Source organism: Eucalyptus grandis, chromosome 10, assembly GCF_016545825.1.
Source record: "Eucalyptus grandis isolate ANBG69807.140 chromosome 10, ASM1654582v1, whole genome shotgun sequence".
NCBI classification, from domain to species: Eukaryota; Viridiplantae; Streptophyta; class Magnoliopsida; order Myrtales; family Myrtaceae; genus Eucalyptus; species Eucalyptus grandis.
Window position 1 is genome coordinate 2,941,369 of NC_052621.1, and position 6,000 is coordinate 2,947,368.

The window sequence follows — 6,000 nt, forward strand, 5'->3', positions numbered from 1 at the left end:
TGCATTTTCCTTATCTTACATAAGAAAAGTGAGAGGAAGTGGACCAATTAATAAGTGTGGGGTTTCATTTATGTACTTAAATGAATGATTAAGTGAGGCTAGACTTCACCATACCCGCGTGCAGATGCGCGAATAATTCACGATTATTTGGTGCACTTAGCACTTGGTATGTCAACGGTTTAATTAGCACTAACCCCTTTGTTATTTTTTTTTTTGGTTATGTTATTAATTTTAATCAATTCAAAGGTTGCCTTTTGTTTTTGAGAATTTTCGAAAATAATAAAATAATAAAATTCGAAATTTCATTTATTTAAAATATATATATTATTCCGAATTTTGTTTGTGTCTTTTAAGACAACTTTTGGAAAAAATACTTATTCAGTTTGCAACTTTTCCCGAAGGGTTGCAATTGTTTGGTTTTTTGTTTGTGTTTTTTCAAGACAATCTTTGAAAAAGATACTTCTTCTGAATGGATGCTTTTGTTTATTTAGACAATTTTTGAAATGACACGTTTGTTCATTTTTTGCAATTTTCACGAAGAGTTGCCTATGTTTTAAGAGTGTTTTATATATATACATGTTAGTTTTTCGGAAAAAAACGAGAGTGATCATTATTTATCTTTTCGAGCATTATTTCTGAAAAATTACAACCATCATTTCAATTGTTTCCTAAAGAAACCTTGGAGAAATACTAGAATTGCTATCTAGTATTCTCATTTGAAACTTTATTGTATCTTGGAGGATATTTGCTGGTAATCATTAGCAACGTTGTGGAACAAATAAATTCTTAAAGAAAGTGATAGCATGCCTCAAAGTCCGACTTGAGTACTCTAAAGATCTATCTTCATTGTTCTACCCAATTCGAAACCATATTTTCCTAGAATGTGCAAAAGAATACACAAAGTAGTTGAAGGGCAATTTTATCACGATTGATGAGTTGATGGTATTGGGTTGGTATATATTTAGGGGATAGACACAATTTGAGGGTTTGAAAATCTGTTCGTGGCTTCTTCACAAAACATTGCAAAATGGCATAAAAATGACACAAATAGTCCTGTGGTTCATAAGTTTTTAATTTGTTCAATGTGATTCATAAACTTTACCTCAAAATGTAATGTGATCTCTGAACTTTTTATTTGTTCAATGTAGACATTTGGTACATTTTTAATTTAATTTCTGACTTATATAAAAGTGTTCAATGTTGTCCTTCTAATAATTTGAATTTATAGATAATATTGAATATTTTCATAGTATATATCAAATATTCAAGGATCACATTGAATTACACGTTAGGCTCAAGTTTAAAAACACATTAAATAAATTAAAATTCATGGATCACGTCACATCTGACTAAAATTAAAGAATCACTTATGTTATTATTTCAAAGAAAAAAGATAAATATTTTATATATAATAACGACGTAATAACCGAAGTATGGGTAATAATTACTCTCGACTATGATGAAGCGGTGGATAACTTGCCGACACAATTTTTTATTTTTATTTTTATTTTTATTTTTATTTTTTTTCGCTTTTTACCATTATTGCCGACACGTGAAAAGGAGAGCGACAGACATTGACTCCGCTTAAAACTCATGCGCCCGCGTGAAGTGACTCCATGCAAAAAGGGCTCTTGTCGATGTAGTTTCAAGTACTTGGATCGTAACTCTTAACATTCCAACAGAGCCAGATTTGAATTCTTCATTCGTCGATTGCACTTACCATTTTTAATCTGGTTTGCACGTCGGATAAAGCATTGAAAGGTATTCCGGGGCTCTTGCTCACGAGCTGTGACTTGGTCCTTATACACATCCAATTTCCCCACCTAATGACTTAAAATTTTTGGATTAGAGCTCTATAAATGTGTTGAGTTAGCTCATCAGACACTAATTTTTACAGCTCAAACTTTATCTTCTCCTTTGTAATTTTCGAGCATGAGGCCTCAGAGCTCCATTAATCTACACAAGGGAGGAGATAAGACTTTATAGTGTGTACCATCATTAGTTGGTTATCAATGTAGATGCATGCAATAAGACCAAAGCATGCGCGTACATAGAACACATCCCAAATCACTAGTTGGTTATCAATGTAGATACAAGCACTTTACACGATTTGACTTCTTTAAAATTCAAAACACTTTCATTTATAATGTAGGAGCACAAAAGTAGAGATCCGACTCCTTAGACACTCATGAAATATCTTTAAAGTTCCATGAACCAATTAATCCAAGCATTTTTGGTTTGTACAGATGGCCCTAACCCATAGCATTTTGCATATTATTAGTGGGATTCGAATATGCGACCTTCAATTCTTAAAATAAAAATTCTCAAATGACCCAACCGAAGGTGCAAATCCTATGGTGTTAAATGGATGTACTTTAAACTATTACAACATACATATACTAACACATAGATTCACTTATTTGTAAAATATTTTAAACTTTGGTGGGTTCTTATGTATCTTTAAATAAAGTGGAAGGTTTGTATTTATGCCTATCCCTACCAACTAATAAAGCTGACCTTTTCTGCGATTTTTTTAACCCAATTAACAGCACAATATTCGTCATCTCATATATATTCTCTTTTGGTCCACGAAGATTTGCGACGCATACGCATTAATTATTTTGTCTTTCTCGTTAAAGCTAAACCCTAGAACTAGGTCCTGGGGCATGGGGGATGAGAGATACTGACACATTCATTTTTCTCTATCGTAGCTGTCAACAAAGCAGAAAATGGACCACGAAGATCTCATCAAATCTTACACATAATTAATACCTACCACAATCGGGACCAAAAAATTAAATAAATAGAAGTTTCTACTAGCCGATCGGTCCTTCCTTTGTCTTCCCCTTGGTTATGATTGAACCGTGCAAGTTAAGCACCCTCCCTTCTCTCCCCCTCCTCCTCCGCCTCCTCCGCTAAGGATATCACCCTCTGGTGAGATAATTCGGACTCTACTTTCACTAACATCGTAATGGAACAAGGGCGATGAGATCCGCTCAAGATGAATGAGAGATACGATTCATATTGAATGTTCCATCGCAGATGCGAAATTCCTATGATAACGCTCAAGGGGGTCGCAAGCATCTATATAAAAAAAAAATTAGAGTGAACAATTAACACGAGTGATTTTGATCTTAGGGTTTTTACCATTGACTATTATTCGTTGATGGTCCATTCAAATGTGAAAAGGGTCGGTAGCGAAATCTTCGCTTTACTCGGAAAGCGTGCTATAATTAGTTGCAGGTGCGGCCAATTTTGTTTTTATATTCTATGTTCTGTTACTCGTGAAAGCAGTTTTCACATGATTTTCTTATTTTTCATGGAATAGTCAGGTTGCTGAAAAATCTATATTACTCCTTGGCCCAAAAAAGGAAAGAGGAAAGAGGAGAACATGGTACTCGAGTAAAAAAATTTGGAAATTTGATCTAGAGGTGAAGATAAAGAAACGATGGATAAGGTAAAAATATAATTGATCAGATCGCACAATGTTGTTGGGCCAAATATATGAATAATCTTATTGTAAAGCGACAACAACATTAAAACTAGCTGATTAATCCTAGCACGTGAATGTATATATTCATGAATATTTAGGCACATAAGTACAAGAGCGTCAATTAAAAAAGAGAGAGAGAGAGAGAAAAGGTAAAAGAGGAAGCGAGTAGTACTATGGCAATTGAGTTTTCTCATTATAGGTAGCCTAAGCTATTTGGTACACGTTTTTGCTTCTTTAGTTAGCATCAACATTACAAATGACAGAATCTAAAATCTAGAAAAAGAACAAATTCGATGAAAATCACACGTCTTACTTCTCATCCTTCATTCTAAAATGACATTTCTCAATCTGACGTGCATCTAATAAATATAGTCACTCCCTTGCAAAAAATTCACATCTTTAATTACATCATGCACCATCATGCATTATCACGATCTCGAGGCAAGATGGGATGTGAACCAAACACGTGCGTCCAATTTGATCACATCACCGAAATTAGCTATGATAGGGGGGGGGGGGTCAAGTAAGCTACTAGTAGATTAATTCAAATTTCAAACCTAGGTATACACTTTAGTCTCTGGCGTCTCTTTCATGTGTCATGATACTTGGAAAAATCATCGTGCGCCCGCTTAGTGGCCTGTCATAATTTGTTTTCATCTATCACAACGAACACTAATCGGCCTAATCTAATCTCGTCATCGACCAATCTGGTCAAATCAATCAACCATGTTATGCCATCTTCTGCATCGTCTTCTCTCAAGTATCTCTATTATGGGACGGATTGGATGACGAAGCTCTTATGGACTCGTGCGAAATCGAATCTGTTTGTCTCAGCGAGTTAGTCAATGCAGGGACCCTAAAAACCAAATCAGGGAGAAGATTCGCCCGCCAGTTTCCCACCCATGATTTGTCGGGTCAAAATCAAATATGGGTGGTCATGGGTGGCAAAGTAACAAAATACAAAGAAAATGACATAAATGGTTAATAAATTTTAGCCTAACATATGATATAAATTTTAAATTTTATTTATTCAATATGATTCCGGAACTTATCGTAAATATTCAATTTAGTTTCCGAATATTGAATATACTCATATAGTTTATGAGCTAAATTGAACATTTAAGAATTATACTGAATAATTTAAAAGAATAAAAATCACATAAAATAATTAAAAGTTTATATATAATATTACACGGTGAAAGAAATTTATGAATAATTTTTTTTTTTACTTTTTTTTATGAATTTATTATACTAGCCAGCAGCTATGACACGAAGAATGACCAAGACCCGCAAATCACTGTACTTCTGAAGAGACATGACTGCTGGGAGAACCATGCGGTTGCAAGTGGAAATCGACTGCAACGGAGAGCCACGTTCATTTCTCCGTCTTATTTTGGACATTCGAAAATCACCATCGGACTTCATACTAAAAAAACAAAAAACAAAAAAATTAAATTAGCACGAACCAATCCCAAGAACCTTTCGGTCATCAGGGTTCTGCTTCTCCCCTTTTTCTACTTTTTTGCCCTTTTCAGCGGGAATCCGCTCTAAGTTCAGAGGATTAAAGGGGAGGAGGCATTAATGGCGGGAGGCGTCAAACGGCGGTCAACCACGAGACACGAGGTCTGCGCCACACGTGTGCGGCGAAAGGCGCAGGGACGACACCGAGCGTACGAAACGAAGGAAGGAAAAGAAGGAGGGTTTGATTTCGCTTCCCAACGTCTGCTTCCCAACGTCTGCTTCGCACGAATGGGTTTCCCGGCCCCCTCCCTCCTACCCCCGCCAGTCTTTGCACGTGCGGTACGGCCTGGCTCTGGAAAAAGTCGGTCCGACAGCGACCTCTCTTATCGCCGAGCGGGGGGTTCACATGGACTTTAACTCACTGCGACACATCTCGTATTGTCGTGTCGACAAATCATTGAAGACACCGATCTCAATCATCGAACGGCATCTTACGAAACATCGCTCTCCCGAACGATGCCCATCCGAAAGAGTTCTCCGGCGAAGCCACGAAAGTGCGTCGCCTTTATTAGAGGGTCGAGCGAATTCCGATCGAGAACGCTTGGACGGACGATTGACACATCGCTGTTTCCTGCACGGCGCTGTATCCTTTGACTCTTCGGTTGCTTGCATGTGTTGTGTCCGGTGGCGAAATGAGAGTTCTATTTGCAATTTGGCACTGTTCTTTTGGCATCGAACGGCGACTCCCCTCGTGCGCTGTCACCATGACAAGGACGAGGGAGTCGAAGGTACTACGTGTGTGGACAGTAGGTCGTGTTGCTGCTGTATAGCAGCGAGGTGCATCGTTCTGGAAAGGCTCGATGGCGCTTACCCAAAAGGAGAAAATAAGAAAAATTGGGAGGCGTTCCTGTTTCGAGAACCCCAAAAAAGAAGGATTCGTCCCAACAGTTCAGTCCTGATTTAACGTGGAAGTACGGCTGGTTGAGAATCTCCAGTTGAGACTCGACCAATCTCTCTCTATTCTCTCTCTCTCTTATCATGGTTGC